The sequence below is a fragment of the Schistocerca piceifrons genome, chromosome 5 (assembly GCF_021461385.2).
Source record: "Schistocerca piceifrons isolate TAMUIC-IGC-003096 chromosome 5, iqSchPice1.1, whole genome shotgun sequence".
In the NCBI taxonomy this organism is placed as follows: Eukaryota; Metazoa; Arthropoda; class Insecta; order Orthoptera; family Acrididae; genus Schistocerca; species Schistocerca piceifrons.
In genome coordinates, this window is record NC_060142.1 from 488,815,224 (window position 1) to 488,841,126 (window position 25,903).

The window sequence follows — 25,903 nt, forward strand, 5'->3', positions numbered from 1 at the left end:
AAAACGCAGAACGAAAACTTTACGAGCTTATACACCAACCTAATACAGTCTATTTTGTACACAAGCACAAAATCACTCACGAATGGCGTAGAAGGCTTTAGCTAGCAGTGAACAAATAAAAGTAACACAGAAAAAGTGGAAAACGCCATCTTCCTTTAATAAATTCATTGCTGTGGTACCCACTGTGATGGAAAAAAAGTATTAACATTCAACAGCTTTATTCTTTATGTCTAGATATTTGCTGCCCTCTGCCGCTATAGGGCTTCGGATTGTAGCGTGTAACATGGTGGTGTGTAACGTAAGTACGTCGGTACGTGAGGTAGAACGAGCTGCAATCGTTTTTCTAGTTTGAAGAGTTCGTCCACACGTGGAGCGTCCTATCGTTAACCACGACAATGCCAGAACACACACGAGCGCTGCGACATCTGCAACAATACGACGCTGTGGGTTCAGTGTCACTGATCACCCTCCATACGGTCCCGACTTGACCGCATCCGATTTTCATCTGTGTCCAAAATACATTCAGAGACTTCAGTTTGTTAATGTTGAGGCGGAAGAAGCAGATGTGAGGTTGTAGCTCCGTCAAGAAAGTACAAAATTCTACTCGTAGCGAGAAATGTCCTCGTCACTTGAGTGACCATGGAGAGCAATAAATTTGTAGACATGAAGCATAAACAGTAATGTATAATGTTAATAAAGTTTAATTTACTCAAAAAGCTGTAACAATTCTCACATGAAAAATTCGGAGGTATTACTTTCCTCCAAGCCCTCGTATTTTTGGCTGATAAATTCATCATTTTTGGCTGATAAATTCATCTGAAACTCATAGCTGTTTCCAAATGTGATTATTTAAGTACCTGTACAGTCGTGTTTAGAGCAACTGATGCTCAGAAATTTCATTTGGCTCTGAACATCAATCCGTGTCGTTAATTTCCATGTGCTTTTTTATGTGACAAGCTATTAATTTATTTCTCTAATGAAATCAGGTTAGCCGCGCTTAAACAAAAAAATAAGTGCTATTTTCATAATCCTCAATGACAACATCGTGATTTAGAAGCGCCTGGAAGAATTGCCAGCTAAACGGCAACATTGCACAGTAGTATTATTCGATTCAAAAATGGCTCTGAGCACTAGGGGACTTAACTGCTGTGGTCATCAGTCTCCTAGAACTTAGAACTACTTACACCTAACTAACCTGAGGACATCACACACATCCATGCCCGAGGCAGGATTCGAACCTGCGACCGTAGCGGTCGCACGGTTCCAGACTGTAGCGCCTAGAGCCGCTCGGCCACAGCTGCCGGCTATTATTCGATTCGCTCTCAGGGGATTACATCTTTGTCATTCATGGAAAGCATAAAAGAGCTTGGCGCAAATATGGAAGCGCATTGCTGTCAAATAAATTGATCATACATGTCTTGGGGCACATCTTGTGCTAAGCAATAGGATGAGTAGTTTTCCGCAGAAACAGATGTTACGCCGCAGGGTAGTCCTCGGCGGGCACTAAAAATTCGTGAAGGCTCGTGGAAGACGAACCGCCTGTGTCAATGACCAGTAGAATGCCAGCTAGGGTGAAATATTGAGCGAGTTGCGGCAAACCCGGAAGCTTTCACAACACGGGGAAACGACCGACCGCCCAGGTCGCCAATCTGTGACGTCTCCTGGCAAGAGATTTGTAAAATCGGTGTAATATATGTGAAAAAAAAAAACATTTATCTGTGTTATTATACTTCATTTCTGTATGAACAGTTACCGATTATGTGGATACTGTAAAAAAGGAAATAATTATTTTTCATTTTTATGTTTGTGTAATATTATGTTTGCAAATAACGGATGTGGTCGGCGAGTGTGGAAACCGAAGCAGACAATGGTAATTAAAAATATATATATATATATATATATATATATATATATATATATATATATATAGCCATATTAAATTGGTTATAAATACTAGAGGTTTAGACATTACTCTCTCTGTCTTCTTGTAGCCGTGAATGTTGTAAGAGCCTGTGACGCTCTCTCGAACGCTTGGTTAGATTTCTTTTGTTCTTTTATCGAGAAAGACACCATTGGATACTGATGTATAAAAAAGGTGTGTACTTTGAATTTTATGTGATTTTGAATAAAGAAATTGTTAAAAATGCTTGTAATAATTTGTAGCTACCTTGCCCAGTATTTCATTCCACATTTTTAGCGTTTTCAGCGAATTCAGAATTTTCCGTGATGCACTACTGCGTCACGATCGCGGGAGCCACTGCCGCAGCAAATTCAAACTATAATCGAATGAAAGCAGTTTTCCCGTAACTAAGCGGGCAGATAATGGTACATTAAAATTATTTCAATTGAGGATTTATTATTCGTCGTAGAGCCATTGGAAACTAACGAAGAATTGGATAAGTCACGCTGTTTGTACACAGAAGTGACGTGGACGTGGACGGAGATGTTATGGTTCGGTCAGTCTTGATAATTTTGGCAAGGACGAAGTGAGTCTGCCAAATGGTTTACTAATTGCTAATCTGGATGTTTTGGACGAATACGATATAGATATGTCAAGAGGACCTCTGCAGCAACCAAATCATCAATGCATCTGCATTATATGAGCAACTAAAACTTTTACAAGGAAACGATAGCTTTGTTCCTGCAGTTCATGGATTTGTTTAATCCGAATGGTCCCTTACCAGCAATGCCACTCACGCAACACAGAATACAAACAGGGAGTAATGCTCCAGTGCACAACAACCTGTATCGTGTTCTGAAGTATGGAAGCAATAGTAAAAGAATTTATCGGCCAGCAACTAGCTGACGGTGTTACTGAATATGGCACACGTAATTGTGGTCCCGAAAAAGTCACCAGACAGCATTAAAAAATACGGACTTTTCTGTGACTACCGATACGTCAATGAGCGAATGATCAGCGATGCATATCCACCACCAAACATAACACTCTCTCGACAACTTGCGTCAGTATAACTACTTCTTCACAACAGACAGGAAGAACGAATGTCATGAAATAGAAGCAGCGACAGAGGATCGACCAAAGACAGCGTCTTCCATCCTGGCAGGTCATTTCTAGTATCACTGAATCCCATTAGGACTCAAGAATGCATCCGCCACATTTCAGAGATTTTACTGTATGGTAAAAATAAATGTCGCGTGACTAGCTCCCGTCGGGTAGACCGTTCGCCGGGTGCAAGTCTTCCGATTTCACGCCACTTCGGCGACTTGCGCGTCGATGGGAATGAAACGATGATGGTTAGGACAACACCCAGTCCTTGAGCGAAGAAAATCTCCAACCCTGCCGGGAATCGGACCCGGGCCCTTAGGATAGACATTCTGCTTCGCTGACCACTTTTTTTTTTTTTCATTTTCTTCGATATAGTTCGTTGTGTTAGGTCTGGGCGGACGTCACAAGACATCCGTTAAAGTTGATCGTTGATTTTTTGACTCAGTTTTTTTATTACAGAGAGCACGCAGCCCTCTGGCCGAACACGCTGAGCTACCGTGCCGGCAAAAAACGTACACAAGCAGGATTCGAGCACGGTAGCTCCCGATGTCCATAGTATTGGCCATGCGTGCCAATACTAGATGTGGGTCAGGGTAAGGCAGGTGTAGTGCCGATTTGAGTGTGTTATCCCATAACGTAGCAAACTCACGTGAGTCGAAGGCCAAATGCAAGAAAACCAGGGGACAGGTATGCAGTAATAGAGAAGGGATACGGATAGCAATTGTGTGTGACTAGAGATGCCCAGCAAAAGTGGGGATGTCAGATAGGTCAGCTACCGGCGACGGAGTACTGCATGGTATACATAGGAGACTGAAATCAAAACAATGTTTGGTCTATTTGGATGACACAATAGCGTATCCAAAGGAAATGGAAGTGCAAGTATGACGATTGGAGGAGGTATTCAAAACCATGAGAACTAAACAACTGACGATAAGCATCGACAAATGTCATTTTGTAGCAATGGTAATAAATTACCTCGCACATATAACTAAAAAGGAAGCTGCGAAAACGATGTTTGGTCTCATCAGTCAAGAATTTTTCGCCACCACAGACAGTCAAACAGTTGAAAAGTTTCAACGGTCTCTATAATTATTAAGTTAGATTAGTAATGGACTTTTCTGGAATTGCCGGACCTTTGAACCTTAGCTATAGAAAGGAGCAAAATTTGAATGGTCTAGCGAATGTCAGATAGCTTTGATACTTTAAAGCAAGCCCTGTCATCGTATCCAGCTTTGATATACCCGGTTTCGAAAAAAAATTATTCTGTTTTGTGGTGTAAGCAATATGGCTGTGGGCGTTGTATTAGAACAGAGTATAGATAGGAAGCAGCGTGCTATAGCCTATGCATCCTGACAGTTGAACCAAGCACAGTAAAATTAGTCTACAGCGGAGAAGGAGATGCTAGCAGTAATCTATGGCCTTACATACCTCCGTTGTTATTTACATGGCCAAAGTGTAAGGTAGTGATTGATTACGCTGATCTTAAATGGCTATTAGGATTTATTAGGATTGAAGAAATCTTGCAGCGGACTAACAAGATGTGCGCTTCGTTTGAGTGAATTTCATTACGAAGTAACACACAAGCCACGAACAAGGCATGGTAACACCGATAGTTTGAATAGACAAATCACAGTTCTACAAAGACGGGGCAGGAGTTTTGCTGAATGGCGAAAGTCTCAAATTGATGATGCTGACTGTCAACAACTCAAGCTGCAACCTCAGTTAGTGACACATGACGGCTTGCTGTGCAGAACGACAAAGCGCGGGTTACAAGACAGTTGTAGTACCTACAACTTTCCGGAACGATGTCTTGGCACAAGCACATGACCATATATTGTTAGGCCATGGTGGGCAAAGAGCAACTGATAGGCGAGTTGCCGACAAATTCAGTTGGAGGACTAGAAAATGAGGTGTCGAGCAATACGTCAGAAACTGCGTACCTTGTGCACAAGGAACTGATCTTAGTTACTGACCGATTCCGTTACAACGTCTACCGGAAGCATGTAATCAATTTTAAGTGCTTCGATTAGAAATTTTTGGCCCATTTAATAGAACACCAGTGGGATACTGACTATTTCTCACGTCATATAGTAATAGGCCAGACACACGTGTGATTCCTGAAGAGGGGCAGCAGCCTTTTCAGTAGTTGCGGGGGCAACAGTCTGGATGATTGACTGATTGTAATATTAACCAAAACGACCTTGCTGTGCTGGTACTGCGAACGGCTGAAAGCAAGGGGAAACTACGGCCGTAATTTTTCCCGAGGGCATGCAGCTTTACTGTATGGATAAATGATGATGGCGTCCTCTTGGGTAAAATATTCCGGAGGTAAAATCGTCCCCCATTCGGATATCCGGGAGGGGACTACTCAGGAGGACGTCATTATCAGGAAAAAGAAAACTGGCGTTCTACGGATCGGAGCGCGGAATGTCAGATCCCTTAATCGGGCATGTAGATTAGAAAATTTAAAAAGGGAAATGGATAGGTTAAAGTTAGATATAGTGGGAATTAGCGAAGTTAGGTAGCAGGAGGAACAAGACTTTTGGTCAGGTGATTACAGGGTTATAAATACAAAATGAAATACGGGTAATGCAGGAGTAGGTTTAATAATGAATAAAAAAATAGGAGTTCAGGTAAGCTACTACAAACAACATAGTGAACGCATTATTGTGGCCAAGATAGACACGAAGCCCACGTCTACAACAGAAGTACAAGTCTGTATGCCAATCAGCTCTGCAGATGACGAAGAAATTGAAGAAATGTATGATGAGATAAAAGAAATTATTCAGATAGTGAAGGGAGACGAAAATTTAATAGTCATGGGTGACTGGAATTCGATAGTAGGAAAAGGAAGAGAAAGAAACATAGTAGGTTAATATGGATTGGAGCTAAGAAATGAAAGAGGAAGCCGCCTGGTAGAATTTTGCACAGAGCACAAATTAATCATAGCTAACACTTGGTTCAAGAATCATAAAAGGAGGTTATATACATGGAAGAAGCCTGGAGATACTGACAGGTTTCAGATAGATTATATAGTGGTAAGACTTCCAGGGGCAGATGTGGACTCTGACCACAATCTATTGGTTATGAACTGTAGATTAAAACTGAAGAAACTGCAAAAAGGTGGGAATTTAAGGAGATGGGACCTGGATAAATTGACTAAGCCAAAGGTTATGCAGAAATTCAGGGAAAGCATAAGGGAACAATTGACAGGAATGGGGGACAGAAGTACAGTAGAAGAAGAATGGGTAGCTCTGAGGGATAAAGTAATGACGGCAGCGGAGGATCAAGTAGGTAAAAAGACGAGGGCTAGTATGAAACCTTGGATAACAGATGAAATATTGAATTTAATTGATGAAAGAAGAAAATATAAAAATGCAGTAAATGAAGCAGGCAAAAGGAATAAAAACGTCTCAAAAATGAGATCGACAGGAAGTGCAAAATGGCTAAGCAGGGATGGCTAGAGGACAAATGTAAGGATGAAGAGGCTTACCTCACTAGGGGTAAGATAGATACTCCCTACAGGAAAATTAAAAAGACCTTTGGATAAAAGAGAACCATTTGTACGAATATCAAGGGCTCAGATGGAAACCCAGTTCCAAGCAAAGAAGGGAATGCAGAAAGGTGGAAGGCGTATATAGAGGGACTATACAAGGGCGATGTTCTTGAGGACAGTATTATGGAAATGGAAGAGGATGTAGATGAAGATGAAATGGGAGATATGATACTGCGTTAAGAATTCGATACAGCACTGAAAGAGCTAAGTCGAAACAAGGCCCCGCGAGTAGACAACATTCCATTGGAACTACTGACAGCCTTGGGAGAGCCAATCCTTACAAAACTCTACCATCTGGTGAGCAAAATGTATGAGACAGGCGAAATACCCTCAGACTTAAAGAAGAATATAATAATACCAATCCCAAAGAAATCAGGCGTTGACAGATGTGAAAATTACCGAACTATCAGTTTCATAAGTCACGGCTGCAAAATACTAACGCGAATTTTGTACAGACGAATGGAAAAACTGGTAGAAGTCGACCTCGGGGAAGATCAGTTAGGATTCCGTAGAAATATGGGAACACGTGAGGCAATACTGACCCTACGACTTATCTTAGAAGCTAGACTAAGAAAAGGCAAACCTACGCTTCTAGAATTTGTAGACTTGGAGAAAGCTTTTGACAATGTTGACTGGAATAATCTCTTTCAAATTCTGAAGATTGCAGGGGTAAAATACAGGGAGCGAAAGGCTATTTACAATTTGTATAGAAACCAGATGGAAGTTATAAGAGTCGAGGGACATGAAAGGGAAACAGTGGTTGGGAAGGGAGTGAGACAAGGTTGTAGCCTCTCTCCGATGTTTTCAATCTGGATATTGAGCAAGCAGTAAAGTAAACAAAAGAAAAATTCGGAGTAGGTATTAAAATCCATGGAGAAGAAATAAAAACTTTGAGGTTCGCCGATGACATGGTAATTCTGTCAGAGACAGCAAAGGACTTGGAAGAGCAGTTGAACGGAATGGACAGTGTCTTGAAGGGAGGATATAAGATGAACACCAACAAAAGCAAAACGAGGATAATGGAATGTAGTCGAATTAAGTCGGGCGATGCTGAGGGAATTAGATTAGGAAATGAGACACTTAAAGTAGTAAAGGAGTTTTGCTGTTTGGGGAGCAAAGTAACTGATGATGATCGAAGTAGAGAGGATATAAAATGTAGACTGGCAATTGCAAGGAAAGCGTTTCTGAAGAAGAGAAATTTGTTAACATCGAGTATAGATTTAAATGTCAGAAGTCGTTTCTGAAAGTATTTGTATGGAGTGTAGCCATGTATGGAAGTGAAACATGGACGATAAATAGTTTGGACAAGAAGAGAATAGGAGCCTTTCAAGTGCGGTGCTACAGAAGAATGATGAAGATTAGATGGGTAGATCACATAACTAATGAGGAAGTATTGAATAGAATTGGGGAGAAGAGGAGTTTATGGCACAACTTGACAAGAAGAAGGCATCGGTTGGTAGGACATGTTCTGAGGCATCAAGGGATCACCAATTTAGTATTGGAGGGCAGCGTGGAGGGTAAAAATCTTAGAGGGAGACCAAGAGATGAGTACACTAAACAGATTCAGAAGGATGTACGCTGCAGTACGTATTGGGAGATGAAGAATCTTGCACAGGATAGAGCAGCATGGAGGGCTGCATCAAACCAGTCTCAAGACTGAAGACCACAACAACAACAAGTGACTGGAATTCGAGGGTAGGAAAAGGGAGAGAAGGAAACATAGTAGGTGAATATGGATTGGGTGTAAGAGATGAAAGAGGAAGCCATCTGGTAGAATTTTGCACAGAGCATAACTTAATCATGGCCAACACTTGGTTCAAGAATCATAAAAGAATACATGGAAGAACCCTGGAGACACTAAAAGGTATCAAATAGATTATATAATGGTAAGACAGAGATTTAGGAACCAGGTTTTAAATTATAAGACATTTCCAGGGACAGATGTGGACTCTGACCACAATCTATTGGTTATGAACTGTAGATTAAAACTGAAGAAACTGCAAAAAGGTGGGAATTTAAGGAGATGGGACCTGGATAAATTGACTAAACCAAAGGTTATGCAGAAATTCAGGGAAAGCATAAGGGAACAATTGACAGGAATGGGGGACAGAAGTACAGTAGAAGAAGAATGGGTAGCTCTGAGGGATAAAGTAATGAAGGCAGCGGAGGATTAAGTAGGTAAAAAGACGAGGGCTAGTATGAATCCTTGGATAACAGATGAAATATTGAATTTAATTGATGAAAGAAGAAAATATAAAAATGCAGTAAATGAAGCAGGCAAAAGGAATAAAAACGTCTCAAAAATGAGATCGACAGGAAGTGCAAAATGGCTAAGCAGGGACTGCTAAGAGAACAAATGGAAGGATGTAGAGGCTTATCTCACTAGGGGTAAGATAGATACCGCCTACAGCAAAATTAAAGAGACCTTTGGAGAAAAGACAACCACTTGTATGAATATCAAGAGCTCAGATGGAAACCCAGTTCTAAGCAAAGAAGGGAAAGCAGAAAGGTGGAAGGAACACATAGAGAGTCTATGCAAGGGATATGTACTTGAGGACAATATTATGGAAATGGAAGAGGATGTAGATGAAGATGAAATGGGAGATACGATACTGCGTGAAGAGTTTGAGAGAGAACTGAAAGACCTGAGTCGAAACAAGGCCACGGGAGTGGACAACATTCCATTAGAACTACTGACGGCCTTGGGAGAGCCAGTCCTGACAGAACCCCACCAACTGGTGAGCAAAATGTATGAGACAAGCGAAATACCCTCAGACTTCAACAACAATATAATAATTCCAATCACAAAGAAAGCAGGTGCTGACAGATGTGAAAATTACCGAACTATCAGTTTAATAAGTCACAGCTACAAAATACTAACACGATTTCTTTACAGACGAATGGAAAAACTGGTAGAAGCCGACCTCGGGGAAGATCAGTTTGGGTTCCGTAGAAATATTGGAAGACGTGAGGCAAAAGTGACCTTACGACTGAAGACCACAACAACAACAACAACAACAACAACATAGTATTAGCTGCAACTCCTCATTAAAAAGGGAGTACAGTCGCTCAGACTTAGTAAATAAATGGTTCTTGCGTTTGGCATTCTGAACGCGCTAATTACAGACGACGGTACTAGTTTCATGTCCGATCTTATGAAGTCCTTGTGGCGATTGCTCGAAATGCGCAAGGTGAGAACAAGCTCCTTCCACCCTCAAGCCAATGGAAGAACAGAGAGAGTCCATTGCACGATTTCGAAGGTGTTGAGCTACTACGTTAGCAGTAATCATGAAAACCGGGATGTAGATTTAAATTTTGTAACTGCTGCGTACAGTTCGATAGCCCATACGCCTACTGGTCTTTCACGTTTCAAGGGATAAAAGTATTTCCACCTTTCGAAGTGCTTAAGTTGAACCTTGGATCCGACGTCGAATCAGTTAAAACGTTTTCTACGAAAGTATGGGACATCTGACAACAAGTAAAAGAACAAATACGAAAGCCTTAGAATGACAAGAGCGGATAGGATATGGAGGTTGTATGGTTTTCCGGGTAATCTCGCCTTGTGAACGAAGGGGAAGATAGTGATAAAGGTTCCTTTCTCTCAGGTCGCATACCAAAATGGGTGCATGAACGAACCAAAAATGTGCTAATAATTTCAGGGCAAAGGGATGGCTACCTCTAACGTCATTGTAAAACCTGCAGAGATGCCAGAGGGAAAATATTACGATCTGTCCAAGCAGAATGATACAGAGTAACGTACAAGCATGTGAGGTCCAGCTATCCCTGGGAAAAACCGAAGCAAGTGAATGTCGCACGGAAGTGCTGACGCCGTAAAATGGCTCTGAGCACTATGGGACTTAACATCTGAGGTCATCAGTCCCCTAGAATTTAGAACTACTTAAACCTAACTAACCTAAGGACATCACACATCCATGCCCGAGACAGGATTCGAACCTGCGACCATAGCGGTCGCGCGGTTCCAGACTGAAACGCCTAGAACCGCTCGGCCACACCGGCCGGCGTTGACGCCGTATTCTCATCTCCAGAGAGTAGGTATCCACTGCGTCTACTCAATTTTTTTCACCAGAAGTAGTCGAAGTAAACTTTACGAACACGGGAAACCAACAGGTATGAACAGAGGAATGACGGGTTAGCGTAATAATAATCAACGGTACGATTTGTGACATACATGTGCGACATTTCGTTTACCAGCTACGATCAAAGGTACGACTACACTTGAGTGGGAACAACCTATTTTGTACTGGCCCGAGAAATCGCTAGAAGCGCTGCCTACACAAAACTTAACCTTCCTAAATAATATTCTGAATTCAGATATTTTACGTTCACTAAACGAACTAGTAACATTGCAAAAATCTAGATTTACAGCCGAATAAATGTTGTACCACATGAAGGAGTACCGTGATAGACAACATCACAGTATCACGACTATAAGCTCCTTCGCGCTTGTGTCAGTACAAGCAAGCACTTTTTAATTACGGTTCCTTTAGGTTCTTCCAAAGATTTCAGTTTCCTATGCTTCCTTCACATTTTTATTTGATCACGAAGTTTTAAAAAGCTTTCGTTATATATTCTTTTTTTCGGTTGCTAGTGTTTCTAGTAATATACCGTATCGGTATAATGGGAAAATAATAGGCCTGCCTAATTACAAACGGCATCATTTATTTATTTTCATGGTCAAATATTAGTTACTGATCCAATCAAAGATACTCTGCTGAGTGGTGGATTTACACATAGGCCGACTAGGAACTGGCCTATGGGCGGCATCTTAAGGGGGACGGCATTTTTTGCTCTGTACTCATTTTAACATTTTACGTTTTAAAATAAGTGCCCTTACAAACGATAATTTTTTTAATATCGATGAACAACTTGCTAGTTTAAATAAGCCTTAAGAACGAAATTACACAATACAAGGTTGGGAACATACATAAATTTGACATTGGGTTTCTGTCTGGTATCATATTAATGATTGTTCAAAATATTTTGAAGTAAACTGTCACGATGGCAAGCTACAATACAATGTCTGAAACATTATTATTCCGAGAATGTTGTCGGCTTCTACTTAACCCTACCATATTTTCTCCGTGAAAATACCGAGACCCCTGAAAAGCTGTAATAAACTTATCAGCAGTTTCTTAATTACTGTAATATATATGGGCCGCAGTATGTAAAGCCCCACTCTACTTCAATTTCTTGTAGAAATTGCGTCGAATTATCAAGTCAACCCTCCATTACTGTAATTAATGTGAAAGCTCTGTGGACTTCAATATCTGAGCTTTGATTTAACGACGCCAGTCTAACAAAACATGTTGATACTGGGAATGTTTTACGTTTTTAAACACGTGTTTATACGAAAAGGGCGTAAGCAGAATATCTCATAATTTGTGAAACACACTTCACAACAGTTTAAATTTTTTATTTATTTATTTACTTAGTTACTTTTTTTGGTGAAAAAAGAAGAAGAAACCAAATTTCGTTTGTCTGATTTATTGTGGTGCAGCCTGCACGATATCTAAGTTCCCAATCTGTGCAATCGAATAGTACGTGGCATTGCAAATTTTATATTAAACTTCTTAAATAAGCTTTTTTTCTTCGATTAAAGGTTATTTTTATTTTATGTTGGAACAAAAGGCGCATCTGCGTTTAGACATAACAGTGGTGTTCACACAAATGACAACAAACCACATCAACTGGCAACAAGACTACTTAAACCTTTTAGTGTCTTCTCTTCCCACAGAAACGGCTAAAATGTTATAAAAATAAGTGGGATAGGAGTCGATCAACCACACCTTACTGCAAGAAATGGCAAAAATTATTTGCTTTTTAAATTAGAAAGACAGTCTCAAGAAAATTCAGTACATATATGCGTCCCAGCTAAAATTCCGGCGGCGCGGGAAACAGAAAAAGGGACTGTCCCGTTATCTTTACGAGAAGAGTTCCAGCCGGCAGGTATGCTTCTACTGTTCACTGACAACATAGAAACAGGAAACAATGAAATTAAATTATTCTGCATTGTCGTTCTTTCATAGCACAGTTACGTCGAGTAATCCGAGTTGGTCAGTTCATTGCTCTGTGTTTAAACGAAAAATCTTTGTGCTCTTATGCCTTGTTTAAAGTAAAAAGCTTTGTGCCCATGTGCGGTGTAGTACGATTGGGACTGAATACAATCTTCCTTTCTTTCCTTTTACACATTTTTTTCTTTTGTTTCGACTATTAGGTGACAAGTTTGTAAGTGCTTAACATTAATAACAGTGAAAAAAGCAAACGTGCAAAATTAAGTGGGGTGGCATTTCGAAAATTATCGAAGGAAAGGCGAGAGCGAGAAGCCAATGTTCTAAAAACGCTTGGCAGGGTACATAAGTTTTCGCAAAAAATGTTGCTAGTTCGACTTCGAGTCCAAGTAGTACGGATGATATTTCTGGCACTGCAGCTGTTGTAAAAGAAGTAAATACAGACGAAACAATAGTTAAAAATGCAGAAAACAAAGTTGTTTCTGATTTCGAGTTTCACGGATAACTAGGTGTGGAGTCAGACATTACAAAATGAAATAACTTCGTTAGTGATGATCCTCCAGAATGGTGTGTCAATGAATCTTCAATCGACATTCTCTTACAATGTGATATTAATCAAAATTGTAACGGTGATTTTTCTCATTCAAGATAATCAGTAGGCGATAAAACCAGATACTTGAACAAACATATATTTTACAGTAAACTTTTAAATGGTGAATCAACTTTGTGTGATTTTCCAGTATACTACGGTAGCACTGCTGCTATTTTTTGTGCACCATCTAAATTGTTCGGAGATAAGGCCGCGATTGCTACTAATGGTATTGCAGATCGAAAAAATATTTCTAATATTTTATCTCCTAATGAGAATTCACCTTGACACAAAAAGTCTGAGTTATCATTCTTAACAAGAAGAAAATCACTTAGAACAATAGATAATCATTTCGAGTCATATCTTAAGACAGAAAAAATGTACTGGCAGTGTGTGTTCAAACGGGTGTTTGCATTAGTGAAGAAGCTAACAAGTCGTGAACTTCCCCTACGTGGATACGTTGAAAGATTCCATTCATTACATAATGGTCAATTTATAAAATCTCTTGCCATTCATTACATAATGGTCAAATTTGTAAAATCTCTTGAACTTATAGCCAAGTTGGATCCTTTTCTGGCGGAGTACATTGAACCATATGGAAATCCAGGGCAGGGACATACAAGTTATCTTTCTGCAACAATCAGTGATGAAATAATAGAGCTTCTTTCTGAACGAATAAAAAGAATCCTCATAACTTAAATAAAACAGGCCAAATATTTCTCTACAGGGTGTTACAAAAAGGTACGGCCAAACTTTCAGGAAACATTCCTCACACAAAAATAAAGAAAAGATGTTATGTGGACATGTGTCCGGAAACGCTTAATTTCCATGTTAGAGCTCATTGTAGTTTCGTCAGTATATACATTCCAGCCTATGACTCGTGACTGAGGAAGACCTGGAACGACGAGGACACCTGCAATGGACGAGGCAATTCTTCGTGCAGTTGACGATAACCCTAATGTCAGCGTCAGAGAAGTTGCTGTTGTACAAGGTAACGTTGACCACGTCACTATATGGAGAGTGCTACGGAAGAACCAGTTGTTTCCGTACCATGTACAGCGTGTGCACGCACTATCAGCAGCTGATTGGCCTCCACGGGTACACTACTGCGAATGGTTCATCCAACAATGTGTCAATCCTCATTTCAGTGCAAATGTTCTCTTTACGGATGAGGCTTCATTCCAACGTGATCAAATTGTAAATTTTCACAATCAACATGTGTTGGCTGACGAGAATCCGCACGCAATTGTGCAATCACGTCATCAACACAGATTTTCTGTGAACGTTTGGGCAGGCATTGTTGGTGATATCTTGATTGGGCTCCATATTCTTCCACCTACGCTCAATGGAACACGTTATCATGATTTCATGCGGGATACTCTACCTGTGCTGCTAGAACATGTGCCTTTACAAGTACGACACAACATGTGGTTCATGCACGATGGAGCTCCTGCACATTTCAGTCGAAGTGTTCGTACGCTGCTCAACAACAGATTCGGCGATCGATGGATTGGCAGAGGCGGACCAATTCCGTGGCCTCCATGCTCTCCTGACCTCAACCCTCTTGACTTTCATTTATGTGGGCATTTGAAAGCTCTTGTCTACGCAACCCTGGTACTAAATATAGAGACTCTTCGTGCTCGTATTGTGGACGGCTGTGATACAATACGCCATTCTCCAGGGCTGCATCAGCGCATCAGGGATTCCATGCGACGGAGGGTGGATGCATGTATCCTCGCTAACGGAGGACATTTTGAACATTTCCTGTAACAAAGTGTTTGAAGTCACGCTGGTACGTTCTGTTGCTGTGTGTTTCCATTCCATGATTAATGTGATTTGAAGAGAAGTAATAAAATGAGCTCTAACATGGAAAGTAAGCGTTTCCGGACACGTGTCCACATAACACATTTTCTTTGTTTGTGTGTGAGGAATGTTTCCTGAAAGTTTGGCCGTACCTTTTTGTAACACCCCGCATAATAGTAGATTCTACTGTGGACATTTCACAGATTGATCAATTTCTTTTCATATTAAGATATGTGAACGAGAATGGTGCACCTGTTGAACGTTTCCTTCTGCTTTTACCAAACCCGGGACACAAGTCCGAAAACTTAGCTGAGGCCATACTGAAAGTCCTGTCTACAAATTCTATTAATATTACTGACTGCAAAGGCCACTCATATGACAACACAAGCAATGTATTAGGAACCTACACGGGTATGCAGAGACGCATTAAAGAACGAAATCCGAAAGCGCATTGTGTGGCTTGTGCAACACATTCTTCGAATTTAGTCAGCACTAGTGGTGCTTGCTGTTGTAGAAAAGCATTCAGTGTAGTGCAATAACTTTATAATTTTTTCTCTCCTTCTACACAGCGCTAGGATAAACTTCTTTCTTTAATGAAACCAGGAAGCAAAACGGTAAAAAGTTTATCAATAACACGTTGGTCAGGAAGAGGGGAAGCGTGTGTTAAGTCTGTATGAAAACAGAGAGGGCTTTATCAATGCTCTCACACATATTGCCAATAATACGTTTGAAAAACCACTTGTGCGAAATGATGCTTCAGCTTTATTGACTCAACTCAGCAGACTAGAAACAGTATTCATGATGACAGCTTGAAGGACATACTCCAGAGAATTAATAGTGTAAATCTGAAACTGCAAAGTGTAAGTATCAATAATAAACTAGTGCTTGAATTATATGAATCACTTGTAGGATTTATTACATCTATTCCTGGCATGTTCGACTATTATGAAAATAAATCCATGGAGACTGTGACTGATATAGACTATGAATGCACCTATAAAAGATCACGAAAATGCAAACTTCATGATGAAGAAGAAGCGGAGTCTGAAGAAGTTTTTCTAACTGTAAGGGAAAAATTTAGAGTCGAAACATTTTTCCCAGTACTCGACAACTTGTACGCCGAATTAGTGAGGAGGAAGGAAAGCTGTAGAACACTGTAGGACTCCACAGTTTTCAGTAACCTGAAGAACAGTTCACCTGACGATATTGCTGAACGTGCAGAAAAACTCGAAGCGTCATTTCACACAGGTTTAGAGCCGTCCTTCCCTAGAAAATGAGTACATGTAGCAGAACTTTTGAAATCTTCTGAGATGACTGATACAACAGTCGAAATGAGTAAATTTTTACGAAAGGAGAGGTTACAGTCCGTGTTTTCGAATGTTGACATTGCTCTTATAATATTTATATGTATGGCACTTACAAATTGTTCAGCAGAACGCTCGTTTTCGGCTCTTAAAAGACTGAAACCGTACCTACGTTCTACATTATCTGGGGAGAGATTGAACGCCTTGTCCATTATTCACATCGAAGCCGACCTCTTAACTGATAACCGTCTGAACTATGAAGGAATGATCAACAAGTTCTCTATCGTTAAAGCCAGATGCAAACTTTGCTGACATTTGAGTTTGTTTCTTTATTTATACCAGTTTTAAAAATTTATGATTATAATGTGATTTTTATTATAACTTTGACTACATTCATTATATTTACAAACTACGTATTACCTGTTTATTTTACAATTGCCGATGGCAGAACGTGGAACAAAACCTCGTTTACGTGCACACGTCACCGAAGGCGCCCGACAATACTAAACAGTACCCGAATGACCCAGACCGCTCGTCGCTGTACAGTCAAGTCATACTGATACTGTAGTATATTATAACTGATGCGTGTTATTGGCGTCTGCTGAAATATATAGTTATCACAGGAATATACGTTATCGGAGAGTACGCTCATATCAAAAAGTATTAATAAATAACGTAGTTCAGCTCTGTCGATAAATACGTAAAAGCTTTGCTAATACCGTTAGAAAGAGCTATGGTGAGAGCAGCAGCTGCAGTACGAAACTGTTCAGCCCTTATATGGATTAAAGGTATTGTGTACACTTATTATGCAGCATCTAGCTACGCGGACCCTAGTGCTTTACTCGTTAACTATTAGATTATAAAACAAATTTTAATTTTTCCACACTAGTGTGTAAAATGACGTAATAACAAATCCAGGTCTTTGTTTGTTTCTATTTAATTATTAGTTCGTGCATCGAAATCTCAATTTCATTTTCTTTTCTTACGCTTTCCTATAGATTCACGTATTAATACCGAACGTGTTTTTTTATCTGCTACACATTGAAGTTATTAGATCGTAAACGACATTTTAATTTTAATTTTGAACACATCTCTGTAAAAGTATGTACTAATTTGTAACGTATGACACATTCGCTTCAATTTTTAGATGGTAACACAACTTTTTTATTGTCATTTTCAATGGTTTCATGTAAAAGAACTTACTAAAACTGAATGTATAACAAAAATCCGTTGTCTCCTACACTCCCTGCTGATTTTTTAGGCCATAAAAGAAGTTATTTTCCTTGTGTTCGTTTCTGTTGTCTTTCGGCAGAAGAATGTCTTAACGCAATGCAGTTTTAAGTTTGTTTTATCCGCTACCGTACACTGAGTACAGTTCAGGAATCATATTGCATTTAGATTGAGCGCCACTAGACCGCTGACGCGTCCTTCAGAACAACGAATAGTAGAGTGCGGAAACAGCTCACAGCTCTCCCACCCAAAACGGCAATTGTGAACTGATCGGGTAATAGTTATTATTTAAAACATGTTGTTTTTTTTGGGGGGGGGGCATATAATATGGTGTGCCTAGGGGCGCAAAATTTTTAAAACCGCCACTGACTATCGGTATTCTTGCATTTTTTGATGCAGTTTGCTGGTGCTGTGACGTCCATATAGACTACACAACAGTCATGACGGGTCCAACAGATCTTACATTGTTACGCACCATAAATGTATAGGTATTGTGAGGTAGTATGGGTCTATAACACAACTTTAAAATAAAATCTTAAGTTTCTTTCACCTATTCTGATTACATTCTAGTAAGAACGATGTGTAGAGTCCTTTGTGCATAGATGCCTCAATGCAATCGCAAAACTGATTCATTAACCGGAGAATAGTATACTGTTTATTCGGCGATAGTGAGAAACTGTATCAACCTGTACACGAAGTCGAGTATCACCACATCATTCCACTGGCCTTTTGGATAACATGAGTTAAGGGGAGCTGTGTTTCACAAGTTCACTTTTTTCGGAATCCATGTTCATCTCCACAGAACGAAGTGTTTTTTGAACACTTACATACACTCCTGGAAATGGAAAAAAGAACACATTGACACCGGTGTGTCAGACCCACCATACTTGCTCCGGACACTGCGAGAGGGCTGTACAAGCAATGATCACACGCACGGCACAGCGGACACACCAGGAACCGCGGTGTTGGCCGTCGAATGGCGCTAGCTGCGCAGCATTTGTGCACCGCCGCCGTCAGTGTCAGCCAGTTTGCCGTGGCATACGGAGCTCCATCGCAGTCTTTAACACTGGTAGCAAGCCGCGACAGCGTGGACGTGAACCGTATGTGCAGTTGACGGACTTTGAGCGAGGGCGTATAGTGGGCATGCGGGAGGCCGGGTGGACGTACCGCCGAATTGCTCAACACGTGGGGCGTGAGGTCTCCACAGTACATCGATGTTGTCGCCAGTGGTCGGCGGAAGGTGCACGTGCCCGTCGACCTGGGACCGGACCGCAGCGACGCACGGATGCACGCCAAGACCGTAGGATCCTACGCAGTGCCGTAGGGGACCGCACCGCCACTTACCAGCAAATTAGGGACACTGTTGCTCCTGGGGTATCGGCGAGGACCATTCGCAACCGTCTCCATGAAGCTGGGCTACGGTCCCGCACACCGTTAGGCCGTCTTCCGCTCACGCCCCAACATCGTGCAGCCCGCCTCCAGTGGTGTCGCGACAGGCGTGAATGGAGGGACGAATGGAGACGTGTCGTCTTCAGCGATGAGAGTCGCTTCTGCCTTGGTGCCAATGATGGTCGTATGCGTGTTTGGCGCCGTGCAGGTGAGCGCCACAATCAGGACTGCATACGACCGAGGCACACAGGGCCAACACCCGGCATCATGGTGTGGGGAGCGATCTCCTACACTGGCCGTACACCACTGGTGATCGTCGAGGGGACACTGAATAGTGCACGGTACATCCAAACCGTCATCGAACCCATCGTTCTACCATTCCTAGACCGGCAAGGGAACTTGCTGTTCCAACAGGACAATGCACGTCCGCATGTATCCCGTGCCACCCAACGTGCTCTAGAAGGTGTAAGTCAACTACCCTGGCCAGCAAGATCTCCGGATCTGTCCCCCATTGAGCATGTTTGGGACTGGATGAAGCGTCGTCTCACGCGGTCTGCACGTCCAGCACGAACGCTGGTCCAACTGAGGCGCCAGGTGGAAATGGCATGGCAAGCCGTTCCACAGGACTACATCCAGCATCTCTACGATCGTCTCCATGGGAGAATAGCAGCCTGCATTGCTGCGAAAGGTGGATATACACTGTACTAGTGCCGACATTGTGCATGCTCTGTTGCCTGTGTCTATGTGCCTGTGGTTCTGTCAGTGTGATCATGTGATGTATCTGACCCCAGGAATGTGTCAATAATGTTTCCCTTTCCTGGGACAATGAATTCACGGTGTTCTTATTTCAGTTTCCAGGAGTGTAATACATAGGTATACATTTTCCATTATTCATCATTGAACTGACCACACAGCTTCATGTGTTTGCCTTTGGCACCTCAGTTGTTGGTCCCCTAATGTTAAGAAGAAAATGGAAAAGACTGAGCAGCTGAGTGTGTCTGTGGTGGCCACAGTATGTTATCCATATTTAGTTTTAAGATTTCATTAGGTTATTGGCGTTTGTCGGAACCCCACATCTATGTCTGATACATTTAATGCCATATTTGAATGTATCCATTCTTTCCTCTTGTCCGATTACCTGAACTTATTAATGAGAGTGTGTAAGGATTTCAGTTTGTTGATCCGTGGGAATGTAGTAGTCTGCCACTGTATCAGAATAGCCAACTGTATGAAATTCTTACCAGTTGACAAAGAAGTTTCTGTTTGCCTTTGATGAACCTTTTGTGTAGGTTGTCACCACAATAGGGATTCCTGTGGCCAGTTCCGTAGCTACGGGGGTGGTTCTGGTTGGAGAGCGAATGCTCGTGGAGTGTTCCGTGGGACGCGAGACGGGTGGGACCTACTGGCGGTAAGTGTGCCTTTTCGATGAGATGTTAATGTTGTGTTTTATGTAAGTTTTTCAAAGCTAGTCAAAGTAAATGATTCCTTTCATCGTTCATAGTTTATTATGGTGTGTGAGAAATTTTAATTGCTAATTCGCGTGTGTTAAACGCGTTAAAATCCAGGGACGGTGTATGCTATTGTTCAGTTAAACTGTTAGTCAAACACGTGGAGCTGTATTGAGTTTCTTTGTGATTCAGTTCATTTTGTTTAGTATCCCGTTCGCGAGAGCATGTATACTGCGTATGATTTCCGTGATTTTATGACCGAATTCTGTGCAGTTCGTCTCGCTTGATAACTTTCTTTGCGCACGCTTTTGTTTGTGAAGACCACGTGGTCGTGATCTAACGAGAAAGTTTGCAGTGCCAAGGCCACAGTGATCTTCCGCTGAGAATGTTTGAATCAATTGTGATTCTTATTTATTTTTCATATTTATAGCAATTCATTTATGCCGCATGTTAAAATCAAGGCAACAGCCCTCTTGCTACACACGCATGCTATGGTGAAGATTTTTCGTTCTTTTCCTTCTTCTTAGTCTCTCATGTGCGTGTGAATGTAACTGTTCGTGCTTAAACCGTCCTTTGATCGTTCCTCTTCCATACATCATAGACCTTCCAGGGGACTTCCAAGTAAAGTTCTAGTGTTAATGAATATGGGACGTAATTCATTGCAGGCAACAGCAACCATCATATTACTCACTATCATTAAATTTACTGATATAATAAATGTTCTTTTGCCAGAACTTTTGTTTAAGCTCTCACTCCTAAAATTCCATTCCATGCTTCATCCAACTCTAATGTATGGCATATCCTACAGCATTCCGTTTGCGCGACTGTTGTATTGAGGCCACAGTTAACCCCCCCCCCCCCCTCTCCCAATTTGAGATTAATGGTAAAGATACCCCTTAATAGTGAAGATACCTTTCACTAGGAATTGAGGGATCATTCACGTCAGTAATCAATGGAGGGGGAACTTGTGACTTACTTTCATGTGGGCGACAAGACAAACTTCTTTTGCTTATTCCTTGCCAGTTTGGTCTTATCTCGCAGTATTTCAGTTGAATGTTAGTATCATTAATTTTATTGTTTATGGTATGTTTTTGTGTACGGTAAAATTATTTTATAACTTGAATTTGCTTAAATTTTTGTATAATTGAGAAAAACCTTTCGAAGCATTAAAACTGTAATTTGCTTGACAATGAACTTAATTTCTTAACTAGATGTCACATCATCTCTTTATTGTATACGAGGACCTAATCGCCATAACTCTCTTTCCAGGGCAAAAAAATTACGTTGTTTTAATTTCTTAGGAGTCAGGGTACTTGCTAGCATTTCCAATGCGCGACGCTTTTAGGATAACTGGGTTCATGGGAGCAGTCTGTTTCACAATGGTCTAGGTGTTGCAGGCACTTTAACCGAACTTTCACTTCCGTTCAAATGGTTCAAATGGCTCTGAGCACTAAGCGACTTAACTTCTGAGGTCATCAGTTGCCTAGAACTTAGAACTAATTAAACCTAACTAACCTAAGGACATCACACACATCCATGCCAGAGGCAGGATTCGAACCTGCGACCGTAACGGCCGCTCGGGTCCAGACTGTAGCGCCTAGAGCCGCACGGCCACTATAGCCGGCTCACTTCCGTACAACACTGCATTGCAAACATACTTTTTAAGAAATTCTTCCTGAAATGAAGGTTTATGTTTGATGTCAATACACTTAATGTGTCTAGGAGTGACCTCCTTGCCTCTGATTGCTTTCTACGGTGTCATTACTTCGCCCGTAAGGAGATGATTTCCTTCCAAAGTAGCAGAGCTCCTTCACTTCGTGCACTTTGTGCAAGCCAGTTCTGATGTTGAGATTATCGCAGGTCTCATTCCTGCAACTCCTCACCACTTAAGTCACCCTTCGGTTTACTTTTGCGTGCTCGTTAGACTGTGCATTCCATTCAACAGGCGCTACACTTCTTCCTCACTTTCACTGAGGATAGCAGTGCCCACTTACCTACAGTATAGTCTTGCTACCAGCAGAGCAGTTTCCTCCATTTAATCAGTCTAGAATCATACGTGTACCAGGTCCAGTCGTCTATCCCCCGCTGTGTATCTTTAGTTAATTTCGGCATTTATGCAGCTACTGAAAGGAAGAACCGTTCCACTGTCTCCCGTAGTGACACTTGATGTTTATCTAATATCATCCAAAACACACACAAACACACACACACACATACACACACATACATTGGGAGAGAGAGAGAGAGAGAGAGAGAGAGAAAGAGCGACAAGATTTAAGCACAAATAATACACTACTGGCCATTAAAATTGCTGCACCACGAAGATGACGTGCTACGGAAGCGAAATTTAACCGACAGGAAGAAGATGCTGTGATATGCAAATTATTAGCTTTCCAGAGCATTCACACAAGGTCGGCGACGGTGGCGACACCTACAACGTGCTGACATGACGAAAGTTTCCAACCGATTTCTCATACACAAACAGTAGTTGACCGGCGTTGCCTGGTGAAACGTTGTTATGATGCCTCGTGTTAAGAGGAGAAATGTGTACCATCACGTTTCCGACTTTGATAAAGGTCGGATTGTAGCCTATCGCGATTGCGGTTTATCGTATCGCAACATTGCTGCTCGCGTTGGTCAAGATCCAATGATTGTTAGCAGAATATGGAATCGGTGGGTTCAGGAGGGTAATACGGAACGCCGTGCTGGACCCCAACGGCCTCGTATCACTAGCAGTCGAGATGACAGGCATCTTATCCACATGGCTGTAACGGATCGTGCGGCCACATCTCGATCCCTGAGTCAACAGATGGGGACGTTTGCAAGACAATAACCATCTGCACGAACAGTTCGATGACGTTTGCAGCAGCATGGACTATCAGCTCGGAGACCATGGCTGCGGTTACCCTTGACGGTGCATCACAGACAGGAGCGCCTGCAATGGTGTACTGAAAGACGAAACCGGGTGCACGAATGGCAAAACGTAATTTTTTCTGATGAATCCAGGTTGTGTTTACAGTATCATGATGGTCGCATCCGTGTTTGGCGACATCGCGGTGAACGCACATTGAAAGCGTGTGTTCGTCATCGGCATACTGGCGTATCACCCGGCGTGACGGTATGGGATGCCATTGGTTACACGTCTCGGTCGCCTCTAGTTCGCATTGACCGCACTTTGAACAGTGGACGTTACATTTCAGATGTGTTACGACCCGTGGCTCTACCCTTCATTCGATCCCTGCGAAACCCTACATTTCAGCAGGATAATTCACGACCGCATGTTGCAGGTCCTGTACGGGCCTTTCTGGATACAGAAAATGTTCGACTGCTCCCCTGGCCAGCACATTCTCCAGATCTCCCACCAATTGAAAACGTCTGGTCAATAGTGGCCGAGCAACTGGGTCGTCACAATACGCCAGTCACTACTCTTGATGAACTGTGGTATCGTGTTGAAGCTGCATGGGCAACTGTACCTGTACACGACATCCAAGCTCTGTTTGACTCAATGTCCAGGTGTATCAAGGCCGTTTTTACAGCCAGAGGTGGTTGTTCTGGGTACTGATTTCTCAGGATCTATGCACCCAAATCGCGTGAAAATGTAATCACATGTCAGTTCTAGTAGAATATATTTGTCCAATGAATACCCATTTATTGTCTGCATTTCTTCAAGGTGTTAATGACCAGTCATGTAATTATACATTGCATATAGTAACGTTTATTCAGTGAATTAGCCAATTACAAAATTCTCTAGTCTATTTTAAGTGTATTTATAACTTCTCGACAAATCGCTTTACAAAATGTAATACAGACTGATGTGCAAAACTTAAAGACCAAAGTAGCTTTCGCATTGTTTATCAGTCCCAAGTAACTCAGCACGATTAAATTTGAACCATGCGTAGAAAGAATTGCTACAGAATAGTGAAGAAGGTAAATTAAAGCAGTACGCAACGAGGCGAACAGAAATGGCACCTTTATTCAGAAACAATAACTACACTGAAGACACTACGACTTATGATGCTCCCTTGGACGTTGCAAAAGTCAGGACAAGGTTCTCACGATCAGTAGAATATGTATTCACCACGGGCGGCAGTACGACAAGGTTCTCACGATCAGTAGAATGTGTATTCACCACGGGCGGCAGTGTACGCTCCGCAACGTGCTTCCGTGATGGCCACGAGTTTGGTAGGGCGCTGCATTTCCCCACCAGCACCGCTGACAAATTATGGATGTTGGCTGGTGCACGTGGAGGCGCTGCAGTACGTCTCCTCAACGCATCCCACGCGTGCTCGACGTGATTTAAGTCAGAGAAACGGGCAGACGAGACCATATGCCGAATATCCTGTAGTTTGAGAAGCTCCTCCACCTGCGAAGTTCGATGCGGTAGCGCATTGTCACCAATAAAAATGAAGTCGGGGCAGAATGCACATCTGAACAGGCACTCACGGAGAAATAGTGCATTGTCACGTTAACGTAGACCATATCTGGAGATCAGGACATCGATACCTCTCCACACCATCGCACTTGAACCACCAAAACAATCAAGGTCGACGGTGGTGGACGTACCGCCGTATGGGGAGAGATGGGAACACGCAGTGCACCCAGAAACACGGCCGTGATACGTCACGCGACAGATACGGTCGTTCTTAAGTTTCTCATACCACTGTGCTTCCGATATAATGTTAAACCACTGAGAATAAACCTACAAACCTACTACAAATTCAGTGGTAGATAATTCTTCTATTACACAGGCACACACAACGAGACCAAAGCCACATTATATCACTATGAGAGATACAAATGTTAATTTAAACAGCCGAAACAGATGTCGTATCCTTCTCTCTGTTGATACATTTCTGCAGGTGTTCACTTGATAGTGAGGTTCCGGTCCGTGACCCCTACCACGGCTCATAGCGACGTAAGCTGTCGAAGCCCAGGCCAGAGGAGTAAAAAGGCATGTGCCGAAAGCTTCTACTGTCAGATGGTGGAAAGGGCTGATGGTGAAGCTGCTGAGAAAGCAAGCACAGATCTACTCCACAACGGACGTAGCGTGCTTTCAAATGACAGTAGATTATACGTCGAACATACAATACTGGCCATTAAAACTGCTACACCAAGAAGAAATGGTAAACGGGTATTCATTGGACAAATATACTAGAACTGACATGTGATTACATTTTCACGCAGTTTGGGTGCATAGATCCTGAGAAATCAGTACCCAGAACAACCACCTCTGGCCGTAATAACGGCCTTGATACGCCTGGACATAGAGTCAAACAGAGCTTGGATGGCGTGTACAGGTACAGCTGCCCATGCAGCTTCAACACGATACCACAGTTCATCAAGAGTAGTGACTGGCGTATTGTGACGAGCCAGTTGTTCGGCCACCACTGTCCAGACGTTTTCAATTGGTGAGAGATATCGAGAATGTGCTGCCCAGGGCAGCAGTCAAACATTTTCTGTATCCAGAAAGACCCGTACAGGACCTGCAACATGCGGTCGTGAATTATTCTGCTGGAATGTAGGGTTTCGCAGGGATCGAATGAAGGTT